This window comes from Gopherus evgoodei, chromosome 3 (genome assembly GCF_007399415.2).
Source record: "Gopherus evgoodei ecotype Sinaloan lineage chromosome 3, rGopEvg1_v1.p, whole genome shotgun sequence".
NCBI classification, from domain to species: domain Eukaryota; kingdom Metazoa; phylum Chordata; order Testudines; family Testudinidae; genus Gopherus; species Gopherus evgoodei.
In genome coordinates this window covers 90386979-90404449 of record NC_044324.1, presented here as the reverse complement: position 1 = coordinate 90404449, position 17471 = coordinate 90386979, and the positions used below count along the sequence as shown (strand labels likewise).

At 48.9% G+C, this 17471-nt stretch overlaps 1 protein-coding gene and 1 long non-coding RNA gene across 4 annotated transcripts in view; one reads left to right on the top strand and one right to left on the bottom strand.

Annotated features, from left to right (window-relative positions):
- Nucleotides 1-7157: 7157 nt before the first annotated feature.
- LOC115648425 lies at nucleotides 7158-15930 on the bottom strand. Of its 2 annotated transcripts, none has more exons than XR_003999552.1 (4): nucleotides 15889-15930; nucleotides 8753-8900; nucleotides 8306-8428; nucleotides 7158-7446 (listed from the first exon to the last, which is right to left on the bottom strand). It is a non-coding gene; the product is annotated as an uncharacterized LOC115648425 (long non-coding RNA). The 2 variants fall into 2 exon arrangements; XR_003999553.1 differs by lacking the exon at nucleotides 15889-15930 and adding an exon at nucleotides 8974-9134.
- Nucleotides 15931-16369: 439 nt separating this feature from the next.
- BVES (blood vessel epicardial substance) overlaps nucleotides 16370-17471 on the top strand; it is a 46101-nt gene continuing 44999 nt past the window's right edge. For both annotated transcript variants that reach the window (XM_030556019.1, XM_030556020.1), the window contains exon 1: nucleotides 16370-16533. The gene's annotated coding sequence lies outside the window, so the exon portion shown is untranslated. The remainder of the gene's footprint in view (nucleotides 16534-17471) is intronic.

Below are 17471 nucleotides of genomic sequence, written 5' to 3'. Positions count from 1 at the left end.
TTCAGTCAGCATTTCGGCAGTGGGGGGCCCTTCAGTGCTGCCGAAGACACAGAAGCGACTGAAGGGTTCCCTGCTGCCAAAATACCCCGTGAGCCCTGGCCTAGTGGCAGTCCAGGTCTTCGGCAGCATTTCGGCAGCGGGGGCCCTTCAATGCTGCTGAAGACGCGGAGCGACTAAAGGGCCCCTCGCCACCGAAGACCCAGACTGCTGCTGCTTCCCCGCTTTGCCCCAGGACCCCTGAATCCTCTGGGCAGCCCTGAAGTGAAATATGGTCCTGTGTCTAAAGATGTTGAATGCCAGCTCTAAAATGAGGGTGGTAATACCATTTAATCTCAAAGGAGTGTTTTGAAAATTGATTAATATGTGAAGAAGTGAGGCCTAGCTCTTCAGAGGTATTTAGGCACCAAACTCACATTGAAATCAATGGCAGTTAGGTGCCTAAATATCTTTGAGGCTCTAGGTCAAAGAAACTAAACAATTATGAAGAAATTACTTATTCTGTATTCAGTGCAGCATTGGAATGGTGTGTGGTACATAAGGCATGGAACCGCACATTGAATGTGAGGGATAAAAAGAAATGTTGAATAGCTACCTATTCATTCAGTGAGGCAGGGGTCCTTTGGAAAAATAGTAGGTGATCATGTAATTAAAGACTGTATCATAATTAAGGTTAAGAGTTTGTGTCAGAAGTCACATACAGATCACAGCCAATAAACAAAAATTCACAGATGCCTACAACCTGTCTGATTTTTACTAAAAAATAACTGGGGGGGTGGGGGTTGAAGGGAAGGGCTGAGCGGGGAGGCATGAATGACAGTTGGGCCCCGTATGGGGGAACTGAGAGCCTGAGCCCCACCGCCATGCGGGCATAGCCCCAATCCCAGCCATGGTGGCATGGGGGGAGGTGCAGAGCCCCGGGCGAGGGTAGGAGCCCCGGTTGGGGGGGATATACAGCCCTGGCTCCAGTTCTTGCCACAGCCATGGGGGGCAGGCACAGCCACAGCTGGGGATGGCCTGAGGTGCACAACCCTGGCTCTGGCCCCAACTGCAGCTGCTGACAGCTGAAGCCAAAGAACTCACAAAGCTCCAGTAAAGTCATGGAATCTGTGACCTCCATGACTAAATATTATCCTTAATCATAATGCATATTATTCCTGGGGAAATTCTGCACCACTGCATATGTGCAGAATTCATGTGCCCTGCAGATTTTTTTCCGCTGCAGAAAATACATTGTCGGACAGGTGCTGCAGTTCTGCCTCTCTCATAGACTCTCCCACAAGGGAATGATGGGGTGCTACAATACAGCAGCCAGCTCACCACTCACCAGCCCTAGCAGTCAGCAGCCAAGAGGGAGAGAGCAGAGGCTCATTCCTCACAGCACCCTGCTTGCAGAGCCAGGTGAGGAGGCCTGGGATATGGGGGGAGGGGCAGGGTGGAGAGGACACACAGCCAGGCCACATGGAGCTGCTAGGGGTCATATAGGCTGGGGTTCAGAAGGGCTAGCAGGAGGGACAGTCTGGACTAGAGGGTAGGTGCAAGTGGGGTTGCAGGGACACATGGGGATGGGGGGCAGGAGGGTACAGGGGAGATGTACCCTGACCGGGAAAGGTGAGGGGTCAGTCAGGGTCTGCATGGGAGAGGCTTTCCAACTTCCTAACTATCCCTCCTCCATCCCCCAAAAACTGTTCCCTACTTCTCCCACCCACATCCAACAACCCTCCAGGTTCACTTTCCAGCTCTTTCCCAGCAATTCCCTATCCCTCAGCTCCTCCATTACCCCTAACTCCCTCAAACCTTTGCACTGCTTCTGAGGGGTGCAGGAAATATGGTTCTGTACTGCAGTTTAAATGAATTATTACTCAAAGTTCTGTATTAATATGTCTAGTAAGGAATCTATTTGTCCAAAAACATTTCTAGAATCTATTTTGTTGTCTGTATTATTACAGAAATACTTGCTGATGGGTATTTAGAAATAAATTACCAAAATAATTAAAACAGGATTATATAGTGTTGTTTTGACAAATAAAATATGCAGAATTTTAAAATATAGTGCACAAATTTTTTTGGCAGAGCATTTTTTAATTTTTGGTGCAGAATTCCCCCCAAGAGTAGTGTATGCAGAAGAAGGCTGAAATAAGGTTGCAGAGGCAACTTTAATTCCTAACTTGCCTAACTTCTGAGTATTTATTTAACTCTGCAACTTTAATGTTCCTTTAACATAGTTTTTATTCATAACTATATCTAATTTTGATGTAACTTTGTATTATATTTTGCTAAGAGATTTATCTGAGAAACATTTTATATTTTTTCAAACTTCATAATTGTCTTATTTTAGTTTCTAGAAATCTCGTCCTATGTTTTTAAGCAGAACTCCCCAGTGAAATCAGTGCTCAAAAATCAATACCAGGATACAGCCCATACTGTTTTTTGGCTGAGTCTCCATTTTCCAGTCCCAACTCAGTTATAGTTTTTCAATACAATTAGAGTCCATTTGGCATATATAAAACAATTTGGAGAGTCATTATAAATGGTAAGAACTTAGCAATATATAAATACTGTAGTCATAGTTATTTGAATAGGTATTTTAGGTCAGAACAGCATTGTATACACAGTGCTTTATGGATTTATTGAAAATAGCATTAGGTGCAAAAAAAATAGACATACTGCAAATGTGTGTGTGGGTGTGTGCACTGCAGTGTCTACTTTTAAGGGCTCAGTATAATAGGTTTACTTTACAGAGCAAAGAGCTATAATCAATGTAATGCATCAGACTGGTCTTTAGCAATCTTCAATGAAATCTGGGGAAAATATTTTAAATGATTCATTGTTTGTCTATGATTGGAAAGATCATTCAAAATTTCTGCAGGAATATTTTATCCTGATTCTTCTGGCAAGGATTAAAGTAGTTCATAATATATATCGGCATGCATTCTGCTGTAGTGAGTTTAAATAAACCTAATTTCCCCAATACTAATTTCCCCCTACTGTTACTCACACCTTCTTGTCTACTGTCTGAAATGGGCCACACTCATTACCATTTCAAAGTTATTTTTCCTCCCTTGGTATCCAGCTGTTAATTGAATTGTCTCATTAGACTGACCTCACACTTGGTGAGGCAACTCACATCTGTTCATGTATTTATATCTGCTCCTGTATTTTCCACTCCATGCATCTGATGAAGTGGTTCTAGCCCACGAAAGCTTATGCCAAATAAATGTGTTAGTCTCTAAGGTGCCACAAGAACTCCTTGTTGTTTTTTAAATAAAGGGAGTACATGAGATCAGAATCGGGCTTAAAATGTTTCTGATTCTATAATCCTGCATTGTGAGAGTTTTGAACGCACAGGGAATGTAGGATCAGACTCTTAATGTCAATTGTTTTATCTTTTTAAGTGATCACACAGTACATTACTTTAGTAGTTAATCGAGCTAAGGAATAGACTAGTTAGGTTAGGATCCCCTTAGCCCAAGTTAATGCTCAAGGCAGATGGTATCTTGAAGTCTCTTGTTTTAGACTCCTGCTCTGAACAAACACGTGAAATACTTACACTTGGTCTCCAGGCTCCACAGATTCTTTCCTGTGTGCTGGGAGAGGACTGTGCGCACTCACAGGTTGGACAGACACTTGCTCTTGACCCTCTCTCCCCAGAATGTATTATTCTAGTTATTAACCTTCCCTGGTATTTCTTGTCTTTCCCATCTCTGTCACACTTCTCTCCTACCTCTTTCGGAGTGAGGTCGGGGTCTGGGGTGAAGTGGGGGTCAAGCATCCTCCAGCAAATCACCACCTCTGGTTATCTGTACCAAGAGCCTGATTAAATATTTGGGGAGGGGAAGGGAACCGTGTTATATTGGAATTAAAGTTAAATGCATTTTATTATGTAAGGGAGAAAATCCTTAATAGAACATTGTAATTTTAAAGGACACAAATACCTAGAGGCCAGAAAATTCACAACTAAAGTTACACTTCCCAATAAACACTGGAAAGTAAGGAAATGCAGAATTAAAATAAGCCTAATGGGGTAATAAAGTATTCACAAATATTTGTTCCAACAGAATCCCAAAAATTCACTTTGACCGTTTTCATAGTTGCTTTGTTCTACGCATTCATTTTTGTTCACAAAAATGTGTGCAGAAAGATAAACTATTGTGGATGGTCATTAATATGGATTTGTGTGAGGATTAGCACCAAGTGTTTGTGTGGTCATCTTAAAAACTCTTTGGGTTTGGCAGTCATCCAACAAGGGAGCAGAAAGATCAGGATTCGTTCAAAAAATGCTGCCAAATCTGCGGCTGCAATGACCCCATAGGAGCTGGAACTAAGGGTGCTGCTGTACCCTCTGGCTTGAAGTGGTTTCCATCATATACAGGGTTTAGAGTTTGGTTCATTGGCTCTCAGCACCCCACCATACAAATTGTTCCAGCATCTCAGAATGACCGTTCAGGAATGTGACCTTACTCAACCAGAAACAAGTTGAAATGCTAATATTTTATTTTACTGCTCATGTCACAGTGTTGTGCAGTGTGAAGTAAGAGCTGCTTCATGCTGACTCAAAGCAACGTGGTAATAATAACCTGAGTCTCTGGCAACTGGGATGTTTCCCCTGGCTTCTCAGCCCTAATTGAGACATGTCAAAAATACCCTTCTTGAAAATCTTTATCCAATATTCCCTAACTCCAGAAACATGCATACAAACTCTGGACAGATTCGCTATTGTTTCCCCACCCTTATTACCAAGCTAGCAACAGGTAGTGAAGACTGTATGCTGAATCCTGGCCTTGTTGGCTTCAATAGTTTTTGATAGAGAGTTTTAGTTCCTCTTTGAGTGCTTGCTTATGTCCATTCAATATTAGGTGTGTGTGCTTGCCACATGCACTGGTCCTGGAAGTTTTTCCCTTAACAGTATCCGTAGGGGACTGGCTCTGGCACCCTCTGGAGTGGCACCCTCCTGGCATGGTATAAGGAGCACCACTGGCTTCCCCCACCCTCAGTTCCTTCTTGCCACCAGTGATGGTGCTGAAATGTCTGCTCCTTCGGCTAGAGTAAATTGTTCTCCGTTCTTGCAAACTTTGCAAAACCTATAATTTAGTTGTATACAGTTAGTAGTTGAATTAGTTAACCATAGTAGTAGTTCTTAAAGCCTTCCTTAGTCCCAAACGGGACTAAGCCTGGGGACAGGGCATGCTCTGGTCCCCAGGCTTCAAGCCCTGTGATTGCTGCAAATGGCCCATGCCCATCAGCAATCCCCATAGTAGCTGTCTTAGGTGCTTGAATGAAGGGCTTATAAGTGACATAAGTGTCATGTTTGCAAGTCCTTCATACCCAGGACTAAAAAGAAGCGTGACAAATGCCTTAGAGCACTCCTGATGAAGTCATCAGTCACTCTGGCTCCAGAGCAAAGAGCCGACTTGGCACGGAGCACCGCAGCAGCGGTGGGGAATGTCCTGCCAGCACCACCGTCCATGGGCCAGCACCATTCCCCCTTCAAGCCGAAGAGGACTGTGAACGGATGATTTCCTACTTCCCGCAAGAGAAAGGAGAGGGCTGGAGGCAAGCCAAGACCCATGCTGGACAGCTCAATACCCACTCTGGGAAGTCAGGCCCCAGCTCAAGCTGAGCAGTGCAGCCCATCCTATCCCTTGCCTGCGTCCCCAGATAGTGACACCGACCTCTGTCAGTTTCAGGTGCCATCGACGCCCGAAGCTCTGCAGACAGCTCAGGAGATCCTGACGCTCTCGGTGCCACCCACACCATCTCCGGTGGTACTCAGGTCTTGGGAGAAACCCACCTTGGGACCTCCACGTATGTCCCTGCCTCAGTGGCACCATTTCTCATCGCAAGAGATGTCCCACCACCATCCTGCCTGAAGCCATCATGCCTCAGAGCCAGAAAGACAGGCTCAGTGGAGCCCTTTTTGGTCCATGGACCTTGGGCATTGAAAGCAGGATTCGAGGCATACCTTGCCAGTAGCCAGGCGTAGACCATCCGGGGCACTCGCCCCCTGGCAGGAGCACCGAGACCGACCCCTCGTGTCACCAAGAGCTCGGTATAGATCCTGGGACCAATTGGGGGACCGAAGCCACTGGTCACCAGCCTGCCATCATCAGTCTCTGAGACAGGGATCGCTGTATTCACGAAGATCCTCCCGGCAACTGGCTCGTGATAGCTCCCGGTCCTGCTCAATGTCCTGGTATCAGTTCAGCAGCGTAAGGCATACATTGCCAGGTTTCCAATGCCAATTCACCAAATGCCATAGTTCCCCGAGACCTCGACCAAGACGTTCATCTCGCTCGGACAAGTCTACCTCCAGGCTCAGCAACCAGCACCAGTCAGATAGGAACTGCTGCTCCACCTGATTCTGGTCACCTGCAAGCAACCGATCTGGCTATAGCTCTGGCATGGAACAGAGTTCCCTGACAGCGGGACAGCCTCCAATGCCTGCAGTGCCATCTACATCATCAGCACCAAAACCTGTCCCATGGCCCCAGGCACAGTGGCTGGCACCATGGTACCCTAGGAACCCTTGGGGGTTCACCCAGCCTTCTCAGGCTGCCTGTTCAGTGTTGGGAGCCTCAGACAGGCCAGTGGCCTTGACATCCCGGCTCCCTCCAGTGCTCAAGACTTCAGGAGAAAGACCTCACTAGTCCAGAAATACCCAGGGGAGCAGTCTGCTGGACCACCAATGGTCATCGAGGATTCCGGGGTACCGCATCGTCCTTGTCACTTGATGAGGCTATCATGGAGCCCCCTCACTATTTCCTCAGGATGATGCTAAGGTGCACCAGGAACAATTGAAGAGGGTCACATCTAGCCCGGGGCTTCAGGCAGAGGAATTGGAGGAGCCTTGGACTCCCTGTTTGATGTTCTCTGCTCATCAGCCCTTGATTTACCCCTTCATGAGGGGGTATCGAAAATTACCACTGCCCTGTGACAGACTCCCTCCTCCTTGCCTCCAGTCTCCAAAAGGGCCGAGTGCAAGTACTTCATGCCAACCAATGGGCATGAATACTTATATTCCCACCCAGCCCCCAATTCCCTGGTGATTGAGGCAGTTAACCACAGAGAGAGGCAAGGACAACCCAGGGCAAACTCCAGAAACAAAGACTCAAGGAGGCTGGATCATTTTGGATGCAAAGTTTATTCATCTTCCAGCCTGCAGTTGAGAGTGGCCAATCACTTGGCCACTACGATTACAACATGTGGCAAGCCATGGCCAAGTTTGAGGCTTCACTCCTCAAAGGCTCCAGGAAGGAATTCCGGGCAATCCTCGAGGAGGGCATGGCTGTGGCCAGATCGGCCCTCCAGGCAACTTTAGACACGGCAGATTCTGCCGTCTTCACCATGGCCTCCACCATCTCTATGCAGCGAGCTTCCTGGCTGCTTCTTTCGAGCTTGTCTACCAAGGCTCAGCGGTCGATGAAGGACCTTCGCTTCGACAGCCAGGTCCTATTTGCAAAGCAGACAGACAACAAGCTGCACAGTTTAAAGGACTCCCATACCACCCTGAAAACTCTGGGGCTTTACATCCCAGGCCTGGCATGTAATCAGTTCAAACTGCAATAGCCTCAAGGCCAAGGGAGCCAGCCTCATCAGGACCTGCCTCATAAGAAGGTCAAGGACTACAAATGCCACCGGAGCCACCCTCCTCCACCTTCCACTCAGTTGGGCTCCACCTGAAACAAGCAGGGTGCCAAGCAATCATTTTGAGGGTGCGCCCGAGGGCAACCTACCAGACTATTCACCGGATCCACCTTCCCCATTTTTTTCCAGCCGCCTTTCCTCCTTGCATGGACTGCTATAACCTCGGTCCGCTGGGTCCTGAACAAGGTGGTGCAGGGCTATACCCTCCAGTTTCTTTCTACTCCCCCCCAACTCCCTCTACCCTGTCCCTCTTCAGGGACCCTTCTCACGAAAGTCTCCTCGTGCAGGAGGTTCAAGGGTTACTGCGGCTGGGTGTGATGGAGGAGATTCCTCTCGAGTACAGGAACAAGGGGGTTTATTCCTGATACTTTTTAATCCCACAGGCCAGAGGTGGTCTGCATTCTACTCTGGACCTGAGAGACCTAAAGAAGCTGAAGTTCCACATGGTCTCCCTGGTCTCTATCATCCCTTCCCTGGATCCAGGAGACTGGTATACCACCCTCGACTTGAAGGACGCATACTTCCACATAGAGATCTTTCAAGGACACAGACACTTCCTCCAATTTACAATGGGACCCAACCATTACCAGTTTGTGGTCCTCCCATTTGGCCTGGTGACAGCACCGAGGGTGTTTATCAAGTACATGGTGGTGGTGGCTCTTACCTGAGGCATCAGGGAATCCAGATCTACTCATACCTCGATGACTGGATGGTCAAAGGCAGCTCTAGGTCTCAAGTCCAAAAGGATATAGCAGTGCTGCAAGCCATGTGTTGCTCCCGGGGCCTTCTGGTAAATGAAAAAAAGTCTACATTAGTTCCAGTGCAGAGGATAGAGTTCATCAGAGTGGTGCTCAACTTGACTTGCGCCAGAGCGTTCCTGCTGCTAGAAAAGTTCCAGACATTGGTGGACCTCATCACGGAAGTCTCTGTGTTCCCCCTGACTATAGCCAGGGTTTGTCTGCGCCTCCTGGGCCACATGGCGGCATGCACATATGCTGTCCACCATGCCAGGGCTCCAGATGCGGCCTCTGCAGCAATGGTTGATGATGGTCTATTCCCAGTCCAGGGATCACCTAGAAAAGATTATTACCATCCCCCCAACAATACTTACCTCACTGCAGTGGTGGACCAATCGCAGGACAGTCCTAGAGGTAGTTCTGTTTGACACTCCACCTCACTCCATCAAGTTGGTATCAGATGCCTCGGACCTCGGCTGGGGTGCACACCTTGGAGATCTCCAGACCCAGGGTATGTGGTCCCTGGAAAAGATGACGTTACACGTAAATGTCAAAGAACTTAGGGCAGTCTGCTTGGCATGTGGAGTCTTCCTACCTCATCTGTTGGGCAAGGTGATGAGGAGAGTCCTGATGGACAACACAGCCTCAATGTTATACATCAACAGGAAAGGGGGAGTTTGCTCGTCAACTCTCTGCCAAGATGCACTCCGTCTCTGGGACTTCTGCATCATCCACGAGATCCATCTGGAAACTTGTCACCTCCCTGGTGTCAAGAACACACTAGCGGATCACCTCATCAGGGACGACTTCTCTCACCATAAGTGATCGCTCCACCCAGAGGTAGCCTGTATGATCTTCCAGAGGAGGGGAGCTCCCCAGCTGGACCTATTTGCCACCAGGAAAACCAGAAAATACCACTGGCTTTCTCAAAAAGGTCTGGGCAAGCACTCCCTCTCTGATGCCTTTCTCTTGTCATGGTCAGGAAGCCTGATGTGTTCCCTCTGATTCCACACATCAGCAGGGTCCTGGCAAAGATCAAGAGAGACAAGGCACAGTTTATGATGATTGCCCCGGTGTAGCCTCACCAGCACTGGTTCGGCACACCCATGAATCTGGCAGTGGCCCTTCCCTGGCCCCTGCCCAACCAACCAGACCTGCTGTCACAGGACCATGGTCGGCTCTTGCACCCCAATCTAGTGCCTCCACCTCTTGGTGTGGTTGCTGTGTGGCTGAACCCAGAGAAGTGAACCTGCTCGGATGAGGTCCAGCTGGTCCTCTTGGGGAGTACAAAGCCCTCAACCAGACTGACCCACCTGGCCAAGTGAATGTGGTTTTCCTGCTGGGAGTCCGAGCATGGCATCTCTCCCTCCCGCTCTTCCTCTTCTGCTCTTAGACTACCTGCTTCCTCTGAGGAACCTGAGCCTGGCACACTCTTCCATTACAGTGCATCTCACGGCCATCTCCGCTTTTCACCCACCAATGCAGAGCCAGATGGTGTTTGCTCATGACGTGACAGTCAAATTCTTGAGAGGCCTTGAGAGGTTCTTCTCACAGGTTCGGACCCCTGTCCCACAGTGAGATTTTAACTTGGTACTCTCTAGGTTCACTGGCCTACCCTTTGAGCCGTGGGGCTCCCGCTCCCTTTCCCACCTGTCGTGGAAGGTTGCTTTCCTGGTGGTGTGACACCAGTGAGACAAGTCTCTGATATTAAAGCCTTGACCTCAGAACTGCCATATACAGTCTTCTACAACGACAAAGTTCAGCTGAGACTTCACCTGGCCTTCCTGCTGAAGGTGGTATCTATGTTTCATATGAATTAGGACATCTTCATCCTGGTGCTCTGTCCCAAAATGCACAAGACCAGTGAAGAGAGGCATCTTCATGCACTGGACATCCGAAGGGCCTTGGCTTTTTAGGTAGAGCACAACAAGCCTTTCCGTAAATCAACTCAGCTCTTCATCGCCACAGTGGATAGGATGAAGGGCTTTCTGGTGTCCTCGCAGAGGATTTCCAACTGGATCACCTCTTGCATAAGGACCTGTTACGATCTGGCGGGAGTCCCGCCACCGCTGATTGTTACAGCCCACTCGTCTAGTGCTCAGGTGTCCTCGGCAGGCTTCCTGGCACACATCCCTATCCAGGACATCTGTAGAGCCGCGATGTTGTCCTCTCTCCACACATTCATGGTGCATTATTCCATCGCTCAGCAGGCCAGAGACGACGCTGGGTTCAGCAGAGCTGTGTTGCAATCTACACGTCGGTGAACTCCTATCTGTCTCTGTTGGTACTGCTTGGGAGTCACCTAATATGGAATGGACATGAGCAAGCACTCTAAGAGGAAAAGACAGTTACCTTTTTCTGTAACTGGTGTTCTTCAAGATGTGTTGCTCATGTCCATTCCATGACCCACCCTCCTTCCCCACTGTCAGAGTTCCCAGCAAGAAGGAACTGAGGGTGGGGGGAGCCGGCGGCACCCCTTATACCATGCCACATGGGTGCCACTCCAGAGGGCGCCAGAGTCAGTCCCCTACGGATACTGCTAAGGGAAAATCTTCCGGCACCAGTGCATGTGGCGAGCACATGCACCTAATATGGAATGGACATGAGCAACATGTCTCGAAGAACACCAGTTACGGAAAAGGGTAACTGTCTTTTTTCTTGAGCTAGCATTGCAACCATGTGATTTAGGTGACCAATTGTTGGGAACGAATAGCAAAAACTTGAAGCAATAGTTGCAGAAATTCAATTTCAAATAATGAACAAATCTGTATAAATCAGATGGTTCACAGATAATTCATGAACAGAAAAAGGGGCTTAGTTAATTAAATAAATTGTCTGCTGTGATTAGTTTGCACAGCTCTAATACCAAACAACCTTCCCCTGCCCTTATAGCCCCATGACTCTGTGAACCCTTCAGATTACATATCTACCTAATCTATGTACCATCAGAGGGGTTGGCAACCTTTTTCTTTGTGAGCCCTCCCCTCCCCCCCCGCCACGGCCCGCCAGTGCCATAACAACTGCTTTAGGGGCCCCATGCCACAGGAGGCCCCAAAAAGCTACACTCTTCAGGCTTCAGCTTTAGCCCTGGGTGGTGGGGCTCAGGGCCCCAGACTTCAGCCCCATGCAGTGGGGCTTTGGCTTTCTGCCCTGGGCCCCAGCGAGTCTAATTCTGGCCCTGCTTGGAGGACCCCCTGAAACCTAGGGGCCCTGGACCCCAGTTGAAAACCACTGTACTATCATACTATTGTCAAAGCTAGTGGACCTGTTAAGTTTCTTTGAGATTAAAATTCAGCCCTGACCCTTACTTTGTATCAGTCAGGCTTTGGAAAAGAGCAGGATCCTGAATCTATTACACAGTGTTTTATATCTCCTATTCAGAACATGATTACAGAAGCACAAGTGGTCATTTTCTAGTGCACAGAAAATACCATTCCTTCAGACTCCTACTAGCCACTGTATGTGGTTTGGCAATTTCTCTATTCCACTTCTTGAGGAAAGATCAAATTGCATCCCAGTGCATGCTTTTACAATTAGCATAGTTCCTCCAACTCTTCCAAGGTTGCAGTATTATTTTTCACCCCCATGCAATCTTTTCCCAGACAAATTTCCTTCTAATAATAATACCTACAGGATACTTTTTGATAAATCCAAATAGTAAATAGATAGATGTTTCCTGGCTATATGGCACATAACACCACTAAATGATTGCTCCCTTCCTACCTTGTCCTGACCATTCTTTCTTAAAACCGGAGGAAACACTGGTTACATTTACAAATGTTGCTACTGTTATACATTATTGTGTCCTGTGTAAAACATTTAGTGTCCAGTGTTGCAACAACTCCACTTGCAAATTGCCCATTCACTTTAATGGGAATTTTGCTCCAAAATAACTGCAGGATTGGCTCCATTATAGCCTCTTATACAGAACAGCAATATAATATATGTCCCAAATAAATCTGGGGAAATTACTTTGTATTATGTTTATACACATGAATATGCTCCTCAACACCCCTCTAATTAGGTGTACTGGACTATGAGCCAAGAGATCTTCGTTCTGTCCCCAGATCTGCCACCAACTTGCTACGTGACCTTTTCAAGAGACTTAATTTCTCCTTGCCTTTGTTTCCACTCTCCACTCGTCTGTCTTGTCTATTTCAACTGTAAGTGTAACCCCTTTAGGGTTTAGAGAGCATGAGCCCTTTAAATATATTTTCTGAGTGGGGGAGTGCTGATTGTTCCAGAAGGAGTTAGTGCTATTGGTGGAAAGGGGAGAGCAGGGGGTGGGTGAGGCAGAACAACTGCAGCAAGCAGGCCCTCACAGAGTGAAGCAGCCAAAAACCTGCCTGAAGCCTGGGAGGTACAGAGCAGCTGATTGCAGACACCCCAGGACAGGAGCCAGGAGGAGCACTGTGCCAGGGAGGAATCACCCGAGAAGAACAAATCAGAGCTGGATCCAGTATTGCTGCTGCCCAGAGCTGTATGGGGCCATGCATACTGGCGCTTCTGACTCTGCACTGGGAATAAGGAGGGAGGCTGCTAGCTAGTTAAGTGGGGAGGTTGTCGCTCTGTGTGGCTTTGCAGAGAGCGGCAAAAGAGGGCACCAGAGTGGTTTGTTGCGGAAAGTTCAGTGGTGCCGAAGACGACCAGGAGCACTCAAGACTCACCACTGGACTGGAACTTTGCTCAGGCCTCCTGAACGCTGTGTGCAGACACATTGCTCGGTGTCTGCCCTTTCAGACTGTGCTACCACTAGGCCTGTGAGGCCTTGAGTTGAATGCAACCCTGTTTTACCACTCCCCCTATATTTTCCCCTATTGCTTTTCTCCTTTCATCCCTCTGTTAATAAATATTTTCCTTTCCTATATTCATTGTACCTGTGTGTGTGTGTGTGTGTGTGTGTGTGTGTGTGTGTGTGTGTGTTCATGTTCACTATGGAGGGGAACAGTTGCCCCTGGGATGGAATCAACGTTCCCTGCTGCATTCCTGTGCATGTCTTCTCTTGGCCAGCTACTTGCAGAGCAGACTCCATCTTGGCCACGAGGGTGCTAAAGTTACATAAGTTTTTTGCAGTGGTGACTGTTTGCACAGTGTCTAGAACAATGGGATACAGATCTCAGTTGGGATTTCTAGGAACTACTGGTAATATAAATATGTACATACTATTATTTCCTATACATATGAGGAAACAAAGAAACAAAGACTTTAGGTGACTCTGCCAAAGTTACAAAGCAGCTCAGCAAAGGTAAGAACAGAGCCAAATCATTTGTTTTAACTATGAGGCCACATTTTCTGCCATAGACCACTAGTTGTAGAGACTATCAGCTAGAGCAGGGATGGGCAAATTTTTTGGCCTGAGGGCCACATCTGGGTGGGGAAATTGCATGCAGGACCATGAATGTAGGACTGGGGCAGGGGTTTGGAGTGTGGGAGGGAGTGTGGGGTGTGGGAGGGGGTATGGTATGCAGGAAGGAGCTCAGGGCAAGGGATTGGGGCACAGGAGGAGTGTGGGCTGCACGAGGGGACTCAGGGCATGGGTTGGGGTGCAGAAATGGCGCAGGGTGTGGCAGGGGGCTCAGGGCAGGGGATGGGGTGCAGGAGAGGTGCGGCAGGGGGTTGAGGTGTGGGCTCCGTCCTGGTCCGCTTTCCTGAAGCGGCTCCAAGGTGGCAGCAGTGCACAGCGGGGCTAAGGCAGACTCCCTGCCTGCTTTGGCCCCGTGCCGAGCTGCTCCCGGAAGCGGCCAGCACTACGTCCCTGTGGCCCTGCAGGGGGGAGGGGCAGAGGGCTCCGTGCATTGCCCTTGCCTGCAGGTACCTCTCCCAAAGCTCCCATTGGCCATGCTTCCCAGTTCCTGGCCAATGGGAGCTGCGGGGGGTGGTGCCTGCAGATGAGGGCAGCGCATGAAGCCCTCTGCCCTTCCCTTTCCCCCAGAGGTTGCAGGGACATGGTTAGGGTGACCAGATAGAAAGTGTGAAAAATTGGGATGGGGGTGCAGGGTAATAGGCACCTACATAAGAAAAAGACCTGAATATTGAGACTGTCCCTATAAAATCGGGACGTGGTCACCCTGCACGTGGTACCGGCTGCTTCCAGGAGTGCCAGGGTGGTAGCAATGCCATGGGCCAGACCCAAAGCCCTGATGGGCTGGATCCAGCCCACGACTAGTAGTTTGCCCACCCCTGAGCTAGAGAATTTAAGAAACTATTTGCTAGAGAGCTACATAGACTTTTATAGCTAAAGAGATATGCAAGAGAGGTTATATATCAGTAGGCAGCTATACAGACTCTTAGGCCCGTCTCTACTAGAAAAGTGCACCAATTCAACTAAATTAATCTGGCTAAACTGGCATAACCCCCTGAGATAGTCCTGCTTTAGTCCTTTCCTATAGCTGTTTAGCTTGCACTGACAATATTTTTTTAAATAAATATGAACAAGGGTTAAACCAATTTAAATGTGCCTATATTAAGGCTTCATACTGGTTTAACTAGTTCGGTTTTAAATCAATGTAGTTAAACTGGTGCACTTTTCTAGACTAGACAAGGCCAGTTTAAGAGAATGCTTTCTAGTTAGCTGGGGAGACTGTTGTCTATACAGTATAGCTAAAAGAGATTGTTATATATTGAGAGACTTGGAAGGATAGATTTTTATTTATAAATGTTGATAAATGTCAATTTCACTTTATGCAGTGTTGTTATAGTGCAGTTGCCCCCAGGATATTAGAGAGACAAGGGGGGGTGAGGTCGTGTCTTTTACTGTACCAACTTCTCGGTGAGAGAGACAAGCTTTCTCACCAAGAGAAGTTGGTCCAATAAAAGATATGACCTCACCCACTTTGTCACTCTAATTTCACTGCACACCCATAAACCACAGAAACATTTTTTCTGTGGATAATACTTGCAATTTATAAGATAGGCAAAATGAGAAAAATGCAGCTTAGAACTTGTTTAGAATTTGATGTACTATTTACTTTGTGTATTTTGATATGTGATGTCGACCTTTTGTGTTTTGATGCTTATAAAGCTTTAGCTTTTTTACTCTTAACCATCTCCTTTTATTAAACAATTACTATCTGACCCCCCTCCATTGTTTGACACCCCTCCAAGCTCTCACAACTGTAAAAATTTAAAATCAATAAACATTAGAAAAAAACGCTTGAAAATAAACATGGATGTTATTCCATGGAAGTCATAAAAAAGGACAATGGAATCCTGCCAAGTTCAGTTCTACACAGCTCTGTACTGTTGTTTGGGGGGGGGAGGTGAGGGGGAGCTCTTGGGGCAGTGGGTGGAAGAATTTATACAGTGGGGATGCTGAAAGCCATTAAACCAAACTGTAAACTCTGTATATGATAAAAACAATGAGGAATCTGGTGGCACCTTAAAGACTAACAGATGTATTTGGGCATAAGCTTTTGTGAGTAGAAACCCCCACCCCACTTCTTCAGATGCATGGAGTGAAAATTACAGATACAGGCATAACTATACTGACACAGGAAGAGAAGGGAATTACCTTACAAGTGGAGAACCAGTGTTGACAGGGCCAATTCAGTCAGGGTGGATGTGGTCCACTCCACTCTGGATAATTGATGAGGAGGTGTCCATATCAAGAGAGGGAAAATTGCCTTTGTAGTGAGCCAGCCACTTCAAGCCAGCGGGTGATGTCTCACCCCCAGCCCCCTGCCTTGGGGGTGCATTGGCTGTAGAGCTAGAAGGGTTGTTGCTCTAGTCTCATAGGACTGTGAGCCTTGGGGTATGTAGTCAGTGTCTGGGGCCCCTTGTGGCGACCCATCGCGGGAGGTGGGCAGCACAGCAAACCCCCTCGCCTCCGGGCACTGGTACTTGCCCTGCCTTTGCCTGGGGCTGAGCCGAGACCGTTCTCTGCCCCTTTGCACCCAGGCGCCGAGCCGCCGTGGCGAGCAGCCCCGCGACAGCGCCCCCTGGCGGGTCCCGTCTGCTCGCCGCCCTAGTCCGCTCTTACCCCGCTCCCCGCTCCCGCAGCTGTTCAGTGTCTCCGCCGCCGGGCAGCGGCTGGTGCTCGTGGGAAGCGCCTGCGCTCTGCGGCCGTTCGCTGCCTGCCCCTGGCAGCGTCCTGCCTATTCCAGTCCAAGCAGCCGCGGGTGGCAGCCGGGGAGGGGAGCAGCTGCCCCGGGGACAGGTAAGGGACCGGGGCAGACGAACTGCCCACCCCGCCTGGGCGGCTGAAATCGGAGCCGGAGGCGCCGCTTGCCCGGAGCGACCAGGAGAAACTTCCCCGGGGAGACGCGCCCGGGCCGGGTCAGCTGGGTGCAGCCCGCGCCCGGCCCTTCGCTCCCAGCGGCCCCGAGCCCCAGGCGGCCCCGCTCTATAACCCCCAGCTGCTCGCTGCCCCCGGAGCCCGCCAGAGCGGGGCTGTGTCGGGAGCGGCTGCGGCTCCTGGGTCACCGCCCGCCCCGAGTCCCCTGCCAGCTGCGGGGTCCCGCCGCGCGGAGAGCCGGGCTGAGCCGAGCGCTGCTCTTCTCCCGGCCGGGTTCCGCGCTCCCTGCACCCGCACCCCGCCCGTGGCGGCGTCCTGGCCCCGAAGCAGCGGGTTGGGAGCCTGAGCGGTCCGCTTTCTTGCTCTTCCCCTCACTCCCCTTCTCTCAGAAGCAGCGTCCAGCGTAGAGGTCCCCATACAGTATAACAGCCCCACTCTCCAAGAGCCTCCTCATCCCAAACTCGCAAATGGGCCATCAGTTGTATCGGGTGCGGTTGAAACGGCACAGAAAGTAATGATGTTAGCGTAAGAATAATCCTGTAGGCGTACGTAGACTCGAGGATTTTCAAATCAAACCAGGGAGTTTAAATGGAGCTCTGCAACCCTCCCTGACTGTCCTGTTCTCATGCACGTCTCTCTCTTTTGGAAAGAATTTCTGTTTAGTAAAATGATCGTTAAATTTAGCTAGATGGTGATTTTTAAGGCAAACAAGAAAAATAGTTAATTTCACATAACAGCTTCAAAAATTTGAAATTTTTTTCCCCCTGGGGCAAGTTGTAGCTCTTAGTAAGTCAGCTCTTACTGAAATGGCTTTAAAACAAATTGTATTTAAAGCCAAGAGAGACAAGCAAAGGCTGCAG